Below are 22,027 nucleotides of genomic sequence, written 5' to 3' on the forward strand. Positions count from 1 at the left end.
TTTACTCAAGTTGTAAATAAAATAAAATAATATAAACATTTTATAGTGGTCACAGACGTTTGAACACCACTTTATGTGTCTTTATGTGTAAATGTGGAGCCTGAGGTAAATTTTCATTTAATTATAAATTATTGCTGTTTTGAGAGAATTAGAGCTATTAATCATGATTATCATAATCATGTCCTCCCTGATTCTCAGACCACCTGCAAGTGGAGGGAATGAAAGAGCAAAAAAAAAAAGAAGAAATCTTCAGAATCCATGGGATTATTTGGTTGTCTCTCTGAAGAAACTCTTATCTTCCTGTCCCAAAGGTTTGGTAAAAGCTACAAATCCTCATTTATCCAACATACCCTTTAAAAACCACAAGCTCTTATGAAGCGTGTAGAAGGCACTACAGGCTCTTTTCGGTGTGTTCCTTGTTTCCCCTCCTATGCAACTGTAATTAACATCTTTTTACTTAAATATAAAGTCAGTTTAGTCAGTAGTAGTAGTTATTACAAGATTATGATACTTTTCTTGAAAGAAATCTTGAAAAAAGGAATCCCTCACCCATATAGTAGCTTTATTCTCATTAGAAAAAAAGAACATAAATCATCCATAATGTGACAGTACGGATTACCCATAAAGCCCAGAGGAGCCTAGCAGTCGCACAAACAGTACCTGCTAGGAGACAAAACATTCCTTGTCAGCCTATTAATAACATACTTGCTGAGGAGAAACGATTTGGAGAGGAAAAGAGGATAGAATTACGCTGTGTCTATAAATATCAATAAACCAAGAAAACAAAGATTTGTTTTTTCCCCTTTTTTTTATTTAATATTTTATTTAATGAATACAATAAGAAAAACATTTCTTTTTCATTAGCTGTAAATGAAGTCCGCGATGGTGTGTCTGGGATGAGCAAATCTGACAGTTTATTTGTTGAATGAAAACATATGCTGTAAATGACTTGGACGGGAAACCCGCCTGGAAAAGCTCTGCTGCTTCTGGAATCTGGTTAAAGCCCAAACATCAGCCTTTATTTCTTTTTTTCCTTTATGCCTCGGAGAGCTGACTGAAGTGCAGGAGAGGATGCTGGGATATCTGGGATCAGCTTGATGCTGAAAGGGGCCGAACTCCGGTTCCTGCTGAACTGAGCCAGTGCGTGCTTTACCAACTGTTATCAGCTCAGTAGGCACAGGAGGTTGAGCCCAGTCTTCCTTTTTCCTGCCACTGAATTGTCCGAGTCAAACAACCTTTGACTTGTCCATAAGTATAAGAATCCAACACAATTCTGTGTTTCTGTTTAATTTCTTACCCACAATCCAAAGATGTGTTTCTTCACACTGCACTGCATTTGTTACTGTTTAAAATAGTCATGAGTGTACCATGTATCTCACAGGCTTGACGGTTCTCATCACGTAAACTGTGGTTTCTCAAGTGCTGGAACTCTTAACATACATTTCAAACATTTCCATAAAGTATACATCTATGGCAGCTGTTTCTTTTGTGGCCCATTTATACTTTAGTGATGTGAATGAAATGGCTTACAATGGTTAAAAGTTATGTTGATTGAAAAGGTCTTTCAAGGTAATATGTTGACTTTCTTTAATGATTTTGAAAAGGCTTGTTTACCCAATGCATTATGAAACGTATAGTCTTTTCATATGAATGGGTGATATACAGATGTCCCTGTCAAAGCAGATGTTGTGGCCATATGACTTGTTTGAAATGGTTCTTGATGTGGCTTATTGTGTCACTCATTCATTATAGTTTCTGTAAACAGAAAGCTGGCCTTGGACATGAAAGTGTTCAGTATACTATACTGTACAGTATTTGAAGGTTCATTTATTTGCTTGGTGAGAAACATGTTTTAGCCTAAAAAGTTTCTATTAGGGCTGTCAATCGATCAAAATATTGAATTGCATGATTGTCATGAGTTAACTTGTGATTAATAGCAACTTAATCACACATATTTATCTGTTCAAAATGTACCTTAAATTTGAGGTACACTCTAATCAACATGGGCATGGACAAATATTGATGCTTTATGCAAATGTATGTTTATTATTAGTGAAACCAAACTCAACATAGAGCAAGAAGACAAAATAGTCTTGCAGAGAGCGCCCCCTTTTGTTTTCTTTATTATACAAAAGCACAGCGTTTTGTTGTTATTATAAGTGTATACAAATAAGAGTAGACCCTTAACAGATTATATTGCTCTTATCTGTACGATAAAAAAAAAAAAGCAATGTTACTTCGTTTCAAAAAATGCAACAAAACGCGCCGGTGAGTTTGTCAGTGTTAATTGCCGAATGTGTGCATCATGGTGGATTTTAGTGCTGATTTGAGACTTGGTGCATCAGTAAACCAAATGTTAAGTGCTAAAAAAAAAGTTTTTTTAAATTTTTTATATCTGAGTAAAGAAAGGAATGAATAAATGTGTGTTGAGTTGGAGGTTTTCATTTCTTTTATATTTATTAATGTATATTTTTAATAAAAATTGTCAAACAGAAATGTGCGTTAATAAAATCTTTGCCTTTAAAATAAATTTGCGAATTTTGACAGCCCTAATCTCTATATATTCAGGAGGTACATATTCCTATGGATAAAAAACCCCTTCATCAGATCACCCTGGAGAGAGATAAAAGCTGGGAAACCCTAACCTGTGTGTACAAACTGTCAGAATGACAGAATACTATTGTAGGATTTTCTTTCTTTCTATTTGTATAGAAATTATCATTTAAATATGACAGGTAAAGCTTACCTTAGGTTGGTGCCCTTTAGTCTTGGAGTCTGTATACCTGGATTAGTGCTTTCTATTCGTTCTGAGAGTTAGCCTCAGAGGAGCGGAACTTAGCCACTGTGAACATGGCCTTTTCCTGGATCTGTTCACAAAGCAAGCCAAGTCCTGCACCTCACGAAACATCACAGAGTTACAGCTTTGCATTTAAACATCACCTTATAAGAGCCAGGAATTCTTCTTGTGAGTTCACGTGCTTGTGCAAAGTTCTTCTTTTTCGAGCTGTCCTTGTTTTTCCACTTTCAACCACACCGTAACCCAAAGATCACAGATGTCGGTCACTGGCACAAGTTTCAATGGGGAGAGTGGCTATTTCAGCTTGTTTCCACTTGTATACACATTATTACATTTTAACGATGATTGGAAATGGTCCCTGGGATAAATCTTCTACAATGGAAGCCATGGGGGGAAAATATCAACCAATCAATCTTTGGTGAACTACGACGGTAAAAAAAGCATCAAAGTATGGCATTCATTTTTGATTTTTTTTATTTACTAGACCAATAAAATATCCCTTTTAACACTGCAAAGTTTCTGTTTTTCTTTGCCTCATTCCTTCCCCTTCCAAGTTCTACTAAATCGTGGTCTTAAAAATTCTAGACTGAATCAGAACCATATCTAATGGTCATTAACACGCTTTTTTCAATGTACACTTATGCATCAAAGTATGATAGTGATAATTCCAATTCTTTCCATATGTATGTTTCAAAGACCACCTCGAGTACAGAAGCCGCAGTCTTTTTATACTGGGATCCCACATATGTCTTCATGGCACCAAAGTCCCAGTATCCCGTTCCAATTCATAAAAACCACAGTCATCATTTGGAGACTGAGTGTTTATGCTCTGAAATAAATGAAAGACATTGAGTGCTCTGTTTGGAACCTACAGTTACAGTATGTTCAGTATTTTGGCTTGATTTCAGTGCTTTAGCCTTTCTTAGTTATCCTTTATTCTTGCTCCGACTTCATTGCAGAGGCTTTTACAGCCTCTGGGATTTGCCTTTGGGAGACCATTGAACGGCCAGCTGCAGTGTACAGAAAATGAAATGCAGGGTAAACGTAAATATGGCAGAGGACAAGTCAGAGGACATTTGCAGCCTTTACTTGCCGAAGCGAGTGGCCTGCAGCTGGTTGGAAATCCCTGGCAATGTGATTTTCTGATTTAATCCCAAATCACTCTGCCAGGAATCCCTCCAGCTGCCCCAGTGAGGAGAGAGCGAGAGGAAAAAGACTTGGCTGCAGTTGTTCACACTCTAGGTTTGGTCAGTCATCACCCATTAATTACATACATACACACACACACATACACACAAACACACCCACACTAAACCATGTCACATCATACAGTTTCATATTTCACATTTTACTCATAGGACTCATTTGCCTAGGCTCACCTGAGAAAACACATGCTCAATAGAGCCTTAGTGTCCTATGTTTGCGTGACCTTCTGACAGTTTGGGGAGGTCCGTGCATGTCAGCATACTCTGTGTTTTTTTCTCACCACCGCATTCTCAGCTTGGTGACAAGAGAAGTCCTTTCACCTATGACAAATTATCAAGCAGCTTTGGAAATGCTCATCACTCATATGAAAATAATTGTGACTGAACCTAACAGTTAGCTGAAGCACATAACTGACACTAACACGACAACGGCTAAGTAATGGGACTCATATTTCACTCAGATGGGTCGTGATATTTCTCGAAATGTCTCATTTAATCATTTCAACATGGAGTAGCTCACCACACTCATGTGCATCATGTCTGAAGTTAGCCATTGCCCTGTGCATGTGGAGAAGTTTAAATGCAGTTGTCTCTCATCAGCGTAGCCGTAGCCAGTGTGTAATTGTGTTATGGGCCATACTAAGGGCCCTGAGGACGCTCCAGTCTGTGGCAAATGCTAATGGCTTAGCCCCCCACCCCCCCACCTCACTTTGAAATACGCTAAAGTAAAGCACAGACATGTTCCTCTGTCTGGACCAAAGGGTTTTAATATTGCACAGTACACAGAAAACATTGCAACATCCTTACTTTCCCAAATGACACATAGCGTCTCTTTTCTTCAAAGTCCACCATAGTAAGTAGCTCTCCGGACCTTTACTCAGGATGTTGTCTAACAAGATGGAACACATCTGAAAAGGTGAGAGGAAACCTTTCATTCCATTTGAACATGGTTAAAAATACACAGTTTGCCGCATAGACCTTGTGACGGATGACTTGGTGGGATGACGTGAAAGGATGTAATCGGATGATGTCACAGACTAGTGCCGTCTAAATAGTTTGAAGCTAATCAATGGTTAATTTATCCAGCTTTGCTTAAACTAGGTCATATTTTTGAAGCAGTCAGCATCATTCCATAACAATGTTTACTTCTGACCAGAGCTAACTGCCTGAAAAAACATATATATACAGTATTTCCTAAGAAGATATTGGGAAAGCTGGAAGTTTCCTTAACAATAAGAATCAGCAACTGATAGCACACATTGTTTAATAAAAAAAAAAAAAAGCTAGTAAGATTGATGATAAAATAATATTACATTTTGGGCTCTAAATGAATTTGACATGTCTACTAACCATGCATGCACAAATAATATTATTTTTCATTGAACAAAGCAAAATGAATGCTGCCTGTTACCTTTTCCCCTCTTGGCTAAGAGCAAATATGACCTCTTAAAATATTTATTCCACCTCCATGAAATGGTGTGAGCAGGAAATAAGGAGATACAGTCCAAAATAAACAAGACTCTCCATTTCAGAACGTGTGCCACCTTTTTAAAGACAGAGACAGTCGTTCTGTCCATGAAAAAATAGCAATTATAACTCTTTAGCCTTCACATATAACTTGCTTGTTATATCATGTGATTGTCACATGATTTGGCATGACAAAGAAAAATTATTCAGCACACAAAACTGCCATATTTTAACTTTTGATATTTGCTGATCAGCTGTTTGTATTAATCTTTTCACAAATAAAAATAGCAACAGGAGTAATCTATTGCATCCCAGCCACCAAACACTTCATAACATTTGTAGAAATTGTGTTAGATGAAGAAACGGAAATGCTCTGACATGAGTCACTAGCTACAAAAGTTGCTAACATTATCATTAAAAAGTGAGATTTGGTCTTAGTCATGCATTATGTGTAGAAGCATCTGACAAATCTCTTTAACAGCTTAATATGCCAAGAGGCTACGGAGAAAAGCACCGCCTTTAAACTTCACCACTCAAACTTGCTTCAAACACTTAACTTCCATCCAGTCACCACATGTCTGAAGACACACCACTTATGTCTGGCCAAATAAGGCAAACGATATATAAGATTGCATTTGGTTTTTTATTTTAATTATTGTTTTTTTTTAAATATATATATTTTTTTCAAACATCCAGATGGCTGTCCAAAAGAAGAATGTCAAGACTGTTCACCCAAAATCAGCTTTTTATTCAAATTTTGTCCGTAGTAACAGATCGCCTTTTATATATAAGGTAAAAGGGGTTCTTAAACTATAAACCCAGTCTGATCATTATTGAGATTTTGACTTTATGTTGAGTGAATGCAGCATTACATGATGCATTTAGTTTTTGCCACCTTTATATTTAGATTGAAAGAAAGAAATGCAGAATAGCTGACATGTCTACTTTATTGCAAGTACCTCAATCCTTATTTGTCAGTGCAACATTTGTGAAGGTTGGTGAAAGCCGAGTTCACCCCCCCCCCCTTTTTTTTTTTTTACATCCATGGCTTTTTCTTTTTCTTTTTTTTACATAACATTCCCAATGGAAGCAAGATTTTAACATATATATATATATATATATATATATATATATATATATATATATATATATATATATATATATATATATATATATAATATCCATAGGAAATATAGTCAGAATATGTATTTATGTATTTGTTTGGTTTGCTGATTTGCAACATATATTGAAATCATATATTTTTTGTTGCTAACTTTTTTTAGCAAAAATTGTTTTTTTTTCCAGCGTGTTAGCTACTTCTATTGATTTCTTTCTAACTCCAGTGCAAACAGAATAAATCACATGCAACCTGAATTTTGACCTTTGGGTGCTACATTTTCCATTTACACAGAAGCGTAAAATTAGGATGTAACATCTGACATGCAAAGTTGGAAGCTCTTTGCTTTTGTTCACTTGACCTGAGCGATATATTCCAGTGCAAAGAGATGTCACAAAAATGACCAGCAATTAAGAACAACACTCTGTAGCTCCTTATATTTTTGTCTTAAATGCTGTTTACAAAACTGTTGCAGGTTCAGAAGAACAGAGTTTCTGCTGATATGGTTTCCTTTTTTAAAAAAAAAAAAACATTGGGGTATGCATCTGGATACATGACTGAACAAGCTCCCCTTACATCATGCCCTTGTCCTGGCACGGAGGAAGCATTTAAATGGACAAAGGCAGGGAGTGCATGATTGGAAGTGGGTGGGTGGGTGCGTTTTCCAGCCTGATGGTGCAGACAACATTGAGTCTGTGTCTGGTAAAGGGGGTAAAAGGGGGGATGGTGGCTAGACAACGTTGTGATGCAGACACGCAGTGATAATCAAACAGCTGAGTGAACAAGAATCTTAAAAAATCCCCACATTCTTATTTAGGAATAAAGGACAAGAAGTTTACTGCTGACCATAGTAAACACATAATCTTGAGTTACAGACACAGTACCCATTACTGAAGTTTCTCCCCTGTACATGTGCTTCCAGATCCATTATAATAATGAAAGTATTCTGGAAATAATCAGTGCTTGTCCAGAGGGCTGGGGGGGCTATGAGCCAGAATTCTGGTTCTATTATCATAGATATTGTGCTTTGCGGTTGTATCTACTAATCTCCAGGCTCTAAGAAAAACATGGGCAAAAGTCGATTCCTGTATTTAATATATTATGGTAGTGTGTGCATTTGACAATTAACAAAAAAAGTGAGGATTTGATTTTTATTGAAAACAGGCAGGTTTTTAGCTTGTTATTGAAGTGTAATACATCCAGCAAAATTATATATATATATATATATATATATATATATATATATATATATATATATATATATATATATATATATAGTACAATATAATGTGTTGATCATATTCAGTCAAGATCTCCATGTTCAAGAAAAATACCCAAGAACAGGTAATCACAGGAAACATAATAATGTGCTGAAATTATTTAATACAAAAACTGGACCCAAACTGTTCTTTTTTCTCTAAAAGGTCCTAGGGAAAGAAAGACGATAATTGCACAAAAGACTGCCCGTGTTCATCAAATTGCATTCACACAAAAAAAGCCATTTTTTAGCAAATGTTTAACAGGCATTTTGGCCCGGCTGCTTAATCAGGAAGTAGAACAACTTTGAAAATTATTTACTGTGTAGCACAGACTGGGGGGACTGTGCTGGAGATAAGGTACAATAGGAGGAAACAGCGAGAACGGGACTCGGACTAAATGCGAACTCTTTTCACATGATCAAAAACAGGTTCATGTAAAAAAAAAATAAAAAAATATTTGAAAGACAAAAAAAGCACATGGAAGACAGTGGAATTCTGTTATCAATGTTCTTGAGACATGCTTCAGTAGGATTCTAGGAAAGGATACTGATGTATTGATTAGAACTTAATGTTTGGCATGGCAAACTTCTCAGGATTTCATATTATTACAATAAAAGTGTTTTTACGTGCCAGTTTAATGTGGCCAACAGGGATAAAGTGGCCGAAGACCTTCTTTCTTAATGGTATTAAAATGTATAGGAAAAATTTATATATATATATATATATATATATATATATATATATATATATATATATATATATATATATATATATATATATATATATAAATATCACCCCTTTTATATGTGTGTGTAGTAAAGTCAACATCCATTTTTGTACACTGGTTTGCTTTCTCAATTTTTTAATTTATTGTCTTTTTTATTGATTTTTTTTTACAGAAATCGATGAGATCTAAAACATGATCTCACTTTGCCTAAAGCGAACTACTCAGTATAAAAATAAATTATAAATAAATTGCTAATTATCCATTCATTTTTGGATGCTTTTCTTATTCTTATTCATGGTGATTTGTGTTAATGTGGATGTTCATGATGTCATCTCCCCTTCTTATTTTATTAAAATTGTCTGTTATGCACAGTCATTTCCGCATTTCTGCTGACACACAAACTCACACACAAACTCACAAACTCACAAACTCACAAACTCACACACACACACACACACACACACACACACACACACACACACACACACACACACACACACACACACACTGCAAAATTCCCATTTGCAGTACAATTTCTCAGTAACTCAAATTTTAATCACAAATTGAATTGTGCAGAAGAATTGTATTTCCTTTTCATTTTTTTTTTATTTTATTTTATTTTATTGCCAAAAGAAACGTGATTTAAGATGCAAGATGAATGTAAGATTCAATAGCATCCTATATTTCTTTTTGCTTATTAGAGTCACGTTTTCAGTATGATATGAATACAGTTAGTGTGTTAGTGTGTTTTAAATTTTCCCTGCATGCACAGTCTATGGGTTCATCATAGTTTTGTTTAAACAATGATTTACAATATTTTTTTCACTATAGCAGAATTATTTTTATAAATAAATTTGTACTTTAGTAAAAAACTAATGAAATCAAAATAAAGAAAAAACTATGTAGAAGTAATTAAAATATATGAGTTTGAACTAAAACCTCTATAAAATTTGCACTCATTTAAGTGTTTAGTAAAACTTTCTGCATGACGCCATCTACAAAAAGAAAGACATCAGTGCTCGTACTAAGACATGTTCAAAAATCTAAATTTCACTGTAGATATATGGCATTATTAGCTAATATGTGCTTTAATCCGATTACAAATGTAATACAATGCATAGAACTCTTATTTTTATACATACTGTATCAAGAGATATTAAAATGTTTGGACAGACTCTATATGAGAGTGAAGACAAGACTTCAATTCTGTTATTGTTATAATAACATCAGTGATGTCAGGTGGAAAAGATGGCTACTTCCTCTGCCTTTGCCAGGACTTGGTGCAGGAGCACTGCACAGGTCATTCTCTAGGGCTCTCTCTTAAAAATATTCGGTTTGATTATTTGTCCACCTCTTCCAAAGTGGTTTATTTCAGGTGGTTTAATTTGGCAGCAAACACTCTCAACCTCAAGGTTGCTGTAAACGTGAGACAATTTGGGGCTGACGTTTGTTCCCATTGTTCATGTTCAGTCAGAACACAACGTTTGGCCTCAGGCTGGCAGTCCTCCATGCAAATGTGTTCCCCGTCCTTTACCTTTGTTTGCCAGTCAAAATCAAAAATGCATCCTTTTGTTTACTGCACTCATGCAAACCTCGCAAATCAGGAATGATTGCGCCACGTCCAATTTTGTCTGAGCAACAGAGTCACGGCATGGGGGGAGTGTGCATTCAGAGAGGGAAAATATGTTTCTAATAATTGTTTCATCGCCTGTTTGATTCCTTCCTTTTCTCCGGTGTAAATCTTCTTCCTCTATGCAACTACATGACTTTTCAATGTTTTTTTTTTGCATAATTAGGCTGATTTAAAAAAAAAAAAAAAAAAAATCTCTCTCAGCAGAGCTGGCGTAGATGTAGTATCATAAGTAGAGAAAAATAGCTTCTATCTCTGTTCTGCTTTCATCATTTCATGATGGTGGGAAATGAATCATTTGGATGACGTAGGGATAATAGCGCTACCGAGCATGTGCACAGTTTTTCCAAAACTATACTCACATATATCCAGCTCAGAACCATTATGTTGTTTTTAATGCATTCATTTTGGCACCTCAAAAAATCCCTTCGTTTTTTTTTTTTTTTACAAAGTGTAACTTAATTTATAGAACGATCTCGACATGAGTGCCATTTTTTGTGAGAACACGTTTCTCTGTTGTTTTGCGTGTAATTGCACTTCGAAGGCTTTTCGCTTTTCATAGCCTTTCTTTGCCAAAGACATTATTTAAGGCTATCGAAAACGACATTTTGGAAGACATTTAGTCAAAAAGTGTCCATTACGTATGAAGACTCTTGAGCCATCTTAAACATTAAAAAGTTTTTCCTTTTTTTTTTCAACCAAATTTGGGAAGCTGGTCATTTATGGTCTATTTTAACTGTAATCTTTGTTTATTTTTTATTTGTAAGCATTCTGTATAAAACTGAGATTGTGTATTTTTTAGAACCTAATTCAATATGAAATTCTTAACTGTGGTCACCACCAGCAATTGTATGTGTTTCTTTAAAAGCAAATCGCAAAGTGATTCCTTTTCATTCGCCCATTTTCACTGTACAACCCAGTTTTCCAGCGTAGATGCACCAAAAGTGTAATTCTAATAAATAATTCAAACTTTCTTTACTCACAACAGTATAACCAGCTTCAGTTGCATTCCAGCTGTCCTGAGAAGTTCCATATCCAGCCTGAAGAGCCTCCAGGCATGGAGCCTTATGATTTTTTTACTCCACTGCGAGTGTGAGCGCAGGCCGGGCCCTGAGCGATACTCTGCATCACGCTCCTCCTCTAGAACGACTCAAGAACTGAGACGAATGCACACAAATCATTCAGAAGTTTGTCTTTTCGAAAAAAACCACACCCATCTCAGTGCAGTAACAGAGAGAGAGAGAGAGAGAGAGAGAGAGAGAGAGAGAGAGAGAGAGGAGGGGTTAGGGTGTCTTTTTTTTCCTTAAATAACACCAGAGACAGAGGAGGAAGCATGTGTTTTCAACCTCGGCACAGGCCTCAAAGAGAAAGCAGGAGGCTGATTTTGAAAAAAATAAAAGCAAAAAAAAAAAAAACAGAAAATGATTCCGCTGGTCATTGCAGGATGTTTATTTAAATTACAGAAGGAGCCCTGGGTAAAAAGGCGTTTGTAGGTGTGATGTGACCCTGTTGAAGGAAACGCAGGCCTTAATCATGCGCTGAAATAAGAAATGCAAGGATTTGTTTTGGATTTTGTGTATATATTTTCTGTTCTGCCTGGGTGCAAGCTCAGGTTGATTATTAGGTTGGATTTACCGCCTCCAGAGTTTGTCTAAACATTTCAGAAACGACGTTTCTACTGAAAACAAAAACCCTTATACGTTCATCCCGCAGCTCGGAGGTTCATTCCAGGTCCTGTTCAAAAAATCAGACGGCCATGTTGTTCGAGCGGTCATATTGCGGTAACCTCGTTAGGATTTTTTCCAAGGAATTCAGTCATCATAATGCTGATTGAATATAAGACTGACTCACTGGGTGGATCAGCGTTTTATAGCTTTCTGTGGCAAAGTCCATGCATTTGCCTTAATGCCTAGGCTCGATCCCATATAATCACCAATCACAATAATTCCCTCTTAAATCACAGGTTGTTATCTGCTCCAGCGAGAGGATGTCATGGTAAATGAGAGAGCTTATATTTGAAGGCTGGTTTCTGTTTACCTCATAACAGTTTATGTTGCTGGGCAACCGGCCATTACATGATCGAATTAATTCGCGCAGTCTCAATCACTGCGAAATTCAATACCGGATATCCAGCGCAAATTCAACTCGTCTTGTGTACACTGATGGCTTTGCTCAGCTGATGCACTCACGATAGGATATTTGCTACCTGATGCTGATCGTATCCCAGTGCCATCATAGAAAAGGCCTATGATTTTAGGTTCTAGAAGGTGCCTGGAGAGCAGATCAGCTCCATTCAATTCAAAATACACTAACTCCTGGATATGGCTCTCAGTAATAAGGCTGCCTTTTTTCTTTTCTTTTTTTTTATGGGCTGAGAGGATGTGACACTCTTAACAGCCCCTGTGAGGGCCGTCTAACAAAGGAGGGGTCTACAGGCAAACTATAAAAGTGTTATTTAGTCTGGCCTGTTGCCTGGACTGCAAGTGAAAACAAAGTTGGCTCTCCCTATCAGACAGCCAGACAGGCAGTTCCATACAAACACTTTCACCTGTGACTCCCTGTGAAGGAAATCAGTGGTCAAGGAAGCGGGCTGTGTGTGTGTGTGTGTGTGTGTGTGTGTGTGTGTGTGTGTGTGTGTGTGTGTGTGTGTGTGTGTGTGTGTGTGTGTGTGTGCGTATGTGTATGTGTGTGTGTAGTTTGTCCATACAGTGTGTGTTTCCGTTTGCATTCAAATAAGAAAATTCTTGACGCTGAAAGAAAATGTGTTAATGCCTTCAGTTTGCGTGTTGTGTCCATTCTCAGTGAGAGAACAAGGACAAAGAAAAACAAACCGTGTGTGTGTGTGTATGTGTGTGTGTGTGTGTGTGTGTGTGTGTGTGTGTGTGTGTGTGTGTTTGTGTTTATGTGCTTGTGTGGAGTATGTATGCTGCATGTGTTTTCATTTGTGTTTATGTGCATGCCAGTGTGAATGAAAGAAACAGAGAGTGTGAAACTCTCCTGTGTGTGTGTGTGTGTGTGTGTGTGTGTGTGTGTGTGTGTGTGTGTGTGTGTGTGTGTGTGTGTGTGGGTGGGTGCATGTGAGTCATGCTGTATGGGAGACCCCACCCTGCGTGGGAGGGCAGTTGAGTCTGTCACTTGGCCTGTCCTTGGAAGAACTGCACACACAACAGCGCTCTTTGTTCTAATGTCAGTTGATAGGCTGCTATGTGCTTTTTCCCCTCACAAATACTTCACTTGCTGGACAAAAACTAGAAAAATAAAAGAAATTTCGATTAGTGACATAATTCTAGCAATCGAAATATACTACGTGACATCGTATGTCTATAACACACACGGCAAAAAAAAATTAAACCCTACCAAGAGCTATTATAGTAGCTTGATCATTTGAAGACGCAACAATCATACACCCATTTGGAATGATGCCGTGCATTTTGTCACATGGACTTCACTGCACAACTGCAGGAACCCTCTCTCGTTGATTCTGGCTTTCGTAATGCAAATATCAGTTTTAGTTGAGGTGGTCAGAGACCCCCAAACACAGACACTCAAAACTGATCCTGTTCCCAATTATAGTAGCGAATTCGATCTAGAAATGGTCTGACGTTTGTTTTTAGAGTTGTGGAACAGAAACGAAAATTCATTGAATAAAAAGCTGATGTTTGGTAACTTGACACCAGAGCAGTGGCAAAAATCAAGCCCACGTGCTCACATGCACCTCCTAATTTCCACTGAATGGGGTGGGGGGGATGTTAGCGTAGTTCTGCTTGAAGCTGCCAGTTTGGCTGTGTGCTCAGAATCACACATGCAGTTCACTTGATGTTCAGGCCAAGTGAAGCAGTCAGACCGTCTGCTTTTATGCCATTAGAGATGAGCCAGAAAGAGTCAGATTTTGGGCTAAAATGTTTGTGAATATTTTTTTTTTTTCTCAGTCAAATTTACACACACAACACGACACACACACACACACACACACACACACACACACACACACACACACACACACACACACACACACACACACACACACACACACATTCTCATGTTTAGGATCATTTTTGTTAGTACTCAGTTGATGCTAAGCCACACAGATGGATCGCAACAAGAAGGCATTGTTGTGCAGTGTTCAGAAAGGTAGGAATGAGATCTGGAAGAATTTATGCGTCTGGTCTAAACTGGCTAAGGTTATATTGACTCCATCTTAACCCTTCCAGGCTTCTGTTCAGGCCAATAAAACCCAATTTAAATTGTTACTCAAAGTGGAGTGATGCTAAAAATTGATCGCAATAACATGAAAACTATTGTGCTTGGCGCGTTTTCTTTGAGAACATGAAACATTTTTAAAACATTTTTTATTACATTTCCATTAGAGAGATCATGTTCTGCTCATTTACATCTGACAGAAAAGGAAATATTAAACGACTGGACTTTTTTTGAAAATATGAAACAGAACAGGTTATTGTAGTCACTGCCACAGTGCCTTTGCAATTTATTTATACCTTTGCATGTAGACACGCTCACAAGATGCAGACGTGCACTAGCCTGCCTATGGAATGGTGTGTGTATATGTGTGTGGGGTGAGGGGTCAATTAAATAAACTTTAATTGATTTATTGCTTTGTATAGCAATAAAAAAAAAAAAAGGTTGTCGATTGGAGAGACTTTAACGAGTTTATTTATTAATACTAATACTACTTATTTGTATTATTATTGCTGTTTTTGTTGTTATTATTATTATTATTATTATTATTATTATTATTATTATTACTCATTAATGCACTCAAAGTACATAAAAATTACATAAACTGCATGAATTACTTCTTTAATTTTTATTTAAAATTAAAACATACATGGATAGTCTAAAATTTTAGATTAGTCTTGAAATTTTCATGAAGAAAATCTAAAAATAATACTAATTCAAAAGCTAAAATAATATAAATAATAATATAATATAATATAACATTATATATTTGCCAAAGGATTGTATTACTACCACTGTATAATTCTAAATCTTCTTTTGTATCTCCAAGTACTGAAATACTTACTACATATACGTGTGTATATATCTATATATATTATTATTATTAGACATGCATATATATATATATATATATATATATATATATATATATATATATATATATATATATATATATATATATATATATATATATATATATACATACACACACACACACACACACACACACACACACACACACACACACACACACACACACACACACCATTTGTAAAAATGTCCAGCTCAGCAGGTTTAGGATTGCTGCTCCTCTGTCATGCCTACATAGCAAAATCCCCAGATGTGAACTAACAACTGTTTTGCTGAATTACCAACTACTGTGCACAAATCCAAGAGTGAATTCAACACTGAGAACTTTGCAGATAAACACTTAATCCCTTGGATTAAGACGGATCCGGATCCTGGTGCAAATCTCTTTGTGGATCTTCTATTTGAAAGATATTCCATTGCTTTTTCCATAACACCATCTGACTTCTAATATTCGAATATTACTAATGTTGCTTATTCTATGGACTTGCATAATATTGTCTATATAAGAGTATAGAAATTCTCAATGCTGATTTAGAATTTCCCAACCTGTACACTCAGGTAACTTTCCCAAAGAGAGCTGAGAAACACTTAAGGTTTGAGTATTATCTTTTTAAAAACAATATTAATCAGATGTTGACGTTCTTTCCAAAAAAACACCAGAGTTTCCCATCTATCTCCTATGCTTAGGGTTTGCACTAATACTATTAAGGGGGGAGCTCAGTGGTTAAGGCATTGGACTTTTGGATCCAAAAGGCAGTAAGTTTCAATCTCAGGACACCAATTTTCACCTTGTGGGCCCCGGCGCAAGGGCCCTAACCCCATAGCTGCAATGAATTAGATAATGTAAGTGTAAATCTCAGCATTTGTGAGTTTTTTTGTGGAATTGTCCTACATGTCTAAAGTTTATAAGTCACATACCCTTGGTTCTTTGTGCTTTTCACTTTTACCTGCCAGCATTGCACAAGTTAACCTTAACACGTCATCAATCATTTGTAATTACCCTTTTAGAGTGTAGTATTGCCTTTGACAGGCACTTATTCATTTATGCACCTGCATATCTGACAGGTTCTGTCAATTTAATAGTCATTACAGAACTAAGTAATGTGAGGCTTAGAGCCACACCCTCTGCAAGGATGTCTGCATTTGTCTCCTTTTGCATTGAGTGGAAACAAAATAGAGAAAGGAGTGAAAAAAAAAAAAATCGTTTGGATGTTTGTATTGAGACAAAGCTCTACAAATAGAGAATGTTTGATCTGATCTATGCAGCATAAATAAGATTGAGATCGAGCTTTGGGTTAAAGTGGTTTCCATGTGAACATGCTGGTATATAAAGACACCTGGATTGCAATTATTCAGTCATCAATACAGTCACGTGAAAGGTGAAAAGGTGAAAGGTGCTATTTGCTTGTCACAAGTACCGTACAGCACAGTGAAATTCTTTCTTCGTGGCAGTCTGGGATTGGCATAAATTAAATATAGAAGGAAAAGCAAAAAGACGGGAATGGCCAATTATACAGTACAGTAGACATCGGCAGGCAGTAATTTATGTGATCAGAATCACAGTGGCTGATTGTTTAAGTTTGCGCTGATTTGACCTCTGGCACTGTGAACCTCTCCAACTGTCATTGCATGCAATGGCACCCAGCATATTGATAATTTGAGCCTCAGTTGAACGGGAATGTCTGGCTGTTTACTTTGTGCATGGCTGTGTGTGTGTGTGTGTGTGTGTGTGTGTGTGTGTGTGTGTGTGTGAGAGAGTCACATCTTGTCATCAGTCTGCCAGACTGAACCGCATTGTAAACTCTTCTGGTATCAGGGCTAAATGCACTCAGCACCCTCACTGCATTAAAATAAATCAATAAATCTTCATTTCTTAAGGTGCTAAACAAACGTCATAGGTTTTTTGGCCTGCATGTTGGTATTCATATTAATCTATTTAATTACTTCTCTCTCTCTCTCTCTCTCTCTCTCTCTCTCTCTCTCTCTCTCTCTCTCTCTCTCTCTCTCTCTCTCTTTCTCTCTCTGTCTCTCTCTGTCTCTCTCTCTCACACACACACACACACACACACACACACACACACACACACACACACACACACACACACACACACACACACACACACACACACACACACACACAACTGTTGCTGAAGAGTCAATAGGATAAGGAGGATTTAATTAGGAAAATTATTATCATTCGACCTGCAGTTTGTAAATAAAACTCAGCCATGCAAATCTGCCTGTGTGCCGCGCATAACAACATGCGGAAACAATGACTACAAGCCAGAAGTAATCTTTTATTCACACTATATCCTACTGAAAAATACGAATGAATGTTTAAACTGCATGGGTGCTGGAACTTTTTCACTTTTCAGGGCAGTCTGAAATAATTTGACGTTTCTCTTGCAGAACCTTAAGGTTTAAGAAGATAAAAGCATGTCTCGTCAGTTGCGCAATAATACCTCTATGCACTTCACTGTCAGGCCAAACTAAAAGTGACTAATCAAGGAAAAATGCAAGTGCTATAAGCTACAGACAAACCAAACCAATTATTAATAATTCACAGAAAATGTTTTATTTTATTTTATCATCCTTGCAAATATATAACATACATTTATAGAATGAGGGTATATAATTGTAAGATAATTTCATAATAATTTTCAATGAGTCTTACATTTTACAGAATGCTTAAAGGTCTACTACAATTTCTCAGGACCGCTGGTTGCGTTTAATTATCTATCAATGCGCACCTCAACAATGATGGACTGTAATAAATGAACATTTGGTGCTATCCAGGTGAGGAAGTGTTTTCATTTGAGTCTGGTTCCTTTTAAAGTTTCTTTCTCATGCCATCTCAAGGAGTTTTTCCTTGCCCTAGTCGACTCTGGTTCGCGCATTAGAGACAATTTATAAGGAACACGCTTACAGTATGTATTCTTTTATTACTGCTTTATCTCTGTAAAGCTGCTTTGAGACAATGTTCATTGTTAAATGCGCTACACAAATACAAATTAATTGATTTGAATTTAATTAAACAGGTCATGCAAAAAAATAATAATAAAATAAATAAAAGAATAATAATAATAATAATAATAATAATAATGATGATAATAATAATAATAATAATAATAATAATAATAATTACTATTATTATTATCATCATTATTATTATAAGGACAATTATGATGGTGCTGGTTAATAACTTCTACTACTAATAATAATATATTGACATTTTAATAATTGTACATTTGTATTATTCATTATTTAAATTATTATCATGTTATAATTGAAAATCATTTTCTACCTTTTCCATCTCCATTTGACTAATTTAGAACCACATAACAGATTATTTTAGATTTGTCTTTTATTGTTAATTAGGTTTTTAGATGAATCAAACTCCATTCTTTTCATAAAGAGTAAAATTGTCCACTCATAAATCTATTTGATTGTTTGCAGATGCGCCTGCATTGTGATAAAGCGATCTAAAAATAAAATAAAATAAAATCAGCGCTATACCAAAAACTATGTTCCTGGGTTCTACTGTTGTTATACCGTGCATTTTTTTCATATCACTCTACCCCTAAATCCGATGGGAAAACAATTTACAGACTTGAGCTGCTCTTTCTCAGCTCCCGAACCAGTGAAGGCTTGTCGTGTTGCTGCAGGATTAAAGAGTTACACTTCTAAGATAATGACTGTGATATTTGCATAAATGTGCACTTTCACAACCCTCAGCACACAAATGCACAGTGAAGCATTTGATTTCATTGTCCACATGTCCCTCTATTTAGACTGCACTTCTCCTTATACAGCACAAGGTAGTGGGAAATGTACAGTGGTAGTTTCGACAACGTGTTATTGCTTGTAAAGTAAAATTTGTAGAAATGTATAATTACCCTTCTTGTTTTTTACTTTTTGTGTCATTTGCACCGCTGGTCCGTTCAGCTTTACACACTCCAGGTGTCTAGTTCTTCCTGTTGCTAATCCTGTTCTGTGGTATTACTCTGTCTTACACACTGTGTATTTATTTCATGCTGCGACACTTGACTGTTTACCCGAACAGCAGTTTCACACATTGACTTCTTCAAATTTTTTCCCCCATGCTCATGATGCCACAATATTTTGCTCAGCTGTATATGAATGGGATAGCATCAGACTTGACGTGACTCGAAGTGCCTTGTCTCGTGCCCCCTGCCCTTTACAGAATTTTCTCTGGGTCACTTCGTGATTCCATCGCATGCAATGTGAGTGGCATCCCGTGAGCCATGTGTTTCTGGCTCTCAGTCAGCAGCTGGGTCTTATTTCCTCTTTTTCTCCTTGTCGTTGAGCAGAGAGGGGGAAAAAAAAGCGTAGGGAAGGCTTGTAGCATGAGTCACATATCACCTCGGGGCACTTCGTTCGAAGACTTGGCCAACTGTAAGGGCGGCCATTGTGTTGTAGGGCTTTCTTTACACAAGACGAAAGAGCTGGCACTGAAATTGGGACTGTGTTGCTTTCCCACACAGGGAAGAGCAATTCAATTTTCTCTCTCTTTCTATCTCTCTTCCTCCCTTTCTCCATCTCCCTTCCTCTCTCTCTCTCTCTGACCAGATGGTGGGTGGTGAGCGTAACTCCTACTGTCAGTCTTCACCTTAGATGGCCTCACAGTCGCTGGCCTTAATTTTATACAGAGTACAAACACTGGCTTCAGTTGCCAGAATGAGCACAGGGTGGATTGTATTCGTCTCACTGTCTGTACCATGTATTATGGCAAAACCTGCAAGGAGTTGATTCAAAATAAAAGATCCATTTGGCAGAACAATGAGTCAACTAAATGTTTTTTCTTTCTTTTTTTCCTTTTTTTAAATGAAGAGGATATTTTTAACATTCAATCAAATTCACTGCAGCTGGCGTCATTGTTATTACATTTCTTTTTGAAGGGAGTCTGTATAACTCATGGCACGAATCGTGTACTCAAGTTCATCAAATGAATCATTTTTGTATTTACGTGTAACAATTGCATTATATTGAACGTTTGAGTGTGTTCCACTGTGAATACCAAACCCATCATGCAGAATATTTTCAGTTTTTATTGGGGTGGGGTAAATGTGGCAAAGAATCAGACATACTTCAATAAATAATACAATTGACTTTCATGTGGATTTATGAGGCATTGTGTCTATTCACTCTTCACACTGACATTTTTGGCTTCTGAATAAACCAGAACTTCAAATTACAACATAATATAATTTTGTGTGATTGTGTTATTCATATTCAATGAACAGATGCTTTGGAATATAAATGCAAATCTTCTTTTGGTGTTATTTCTCCTTTTTTGTTGTTATTTGGGCCAAATTCTGTCTTGTAACTTAACTTATATGTCGGCTGTACATCGTCAAGTCTCATTGATTGATTTGTCAATGAAAATTTGGTTCATCTGTAAAACAAATAGCATTGTATTAGATATGCTGCAACACAACAAGCAATTACACAAAGCAATTCCTTTCTACACAATACACAATAAGTATATATAATGTTGTAGCTATAAACATGATATATTATACAGGGTGTGTTTCTGCCTCTAAATCCACCATGATCCTAATCAAGAAGAAGCAATTAATAAAGAAGAATTAATTAGAAAAAAAAGTAAGTAAATAAATAAATACATCAATAAGACAAAAAATTGTAGCAGAAAAAAGGTGACCATATGTTACTTGTTCTTCATTAAACACACAAACATTTGAATTGCATTTCACTTGTAAAACAGACAGAAAATGTTATAAATGCGAATGCTACATACATTTAAATAACAAGTAAAAGTGAAATATGGACCAGAGCATGACCTGGATTAAACTTTGTGCTCAAAGAGTCATTTACAATCAAGATTGAAGATAAAAACAAGTTAGTTCACAAGAAAAATAAGGGCAAAAAGACTCAGACAGATAGGCAGATAAAACTCGGAGCTAATACAGATATGGAACACCAAGCTGAACAAAATACTATGGCTGCAAACATAAATCAGAATGAGAAATCACATAAGTATAAAACAAAGAAAAAAATGGATCTTAAACACAAAATGGAGCAAAACAGAAACGAACATCACATGAATATGTGAACACATGAACACATTAGACCTAGTTCTCCAAACGGTGTAATATAATCCAAAATAATATTAGTGACGATGGAATGGTTACCTTTATAGGTTCAGGTTTCTGGATCAAGAACTGTCATCAACCAATAATCCTGACTCCTGACAGAAACAATTTCTCATGAACCAACATTTTGACAGCGACAGCTCATCTTGTTGTTATCGCGTCTTCATGCATGAAATAAAGATTACGCTTTTACACAAAATACTCCCAAACACACACACAGACAACACACACACACACACACACACACACACACACACACACACACACACACAAACACACAGGATGTTGAGCAGGATGTTAAAATCTCTACTATAAACAAGATTAGATTGGTTAAAAAAAAATTATACACCCCACAACAGTCGCTTGGAGATAAACATTTAAAGCTGGCTTAAAACCCCGAACCATACTGCTATTGGGCTTAAAATCATCCTGATTTTGCTTTAGTGTGGTTCAGACTGTGCGAGAACAGACTAGCCAAAGTAATCTAGGCCTTGATTAACATGAAACAACAGAGGCTAGACAAAAACAAGAACTAGACATGCACAGAAACTCAACACTGCATGCTCAAAGCAAAACCACGCCCAAAACAGGGCAAAGCTAGAACATTAGGACTAGTGTAAACAC

General features: G+C 36.5%; 2 long non-coding RNA genes across 2 annotated transcripts; both read right to left on the minus strand.

The window, feature by feature from the left end:
* Positions 1–793: 793 nt before the first annotated feature.
* LOC310726392 lies at positions 794–11,609 on the minus strand. Its single transcript, XR_014533715.1, has 4 exons — positions 11,186–11,609; positions 4,810–4,910; positions 4,177–4,323; positions 794–3,807 (listed from the first exon to the last, which is right to left on the minus strand). It is a non-coding gene; the product is annotated as an uncharacterized lncRNA (long non-coding RNA).
* An 8,709-nt stretch (positions 11,610–20,318) lies between these two features.
* On the minus strand, positions 20,319–21,700 carry LOC310726950. The gene is made up of 2 exons (XR_014533895.1): positions 21,443–21,700; positions 20,319–20,685 (listed from the first exon to the last, which is right to left on the minus strand). It is a non-coding gene; the product is annotated as an uncharacterized lncRNA (long non-coding RNA).
* Positions 21,701–22,027: the final 327 nt, after the last annotated feature.

The sequence above is a fragment of the Silurus aristotelis genome (genome assembly GCF_946808225.1).
Source record: "Silurus aristotelis genome assembly, chromosome: 5".
Lineage (NCBI taxonomy): Eukaryota > Metazoa > Chordata > Actinopteri > Siluriformes > Siluridae > Silurus > Silurus aristotelis.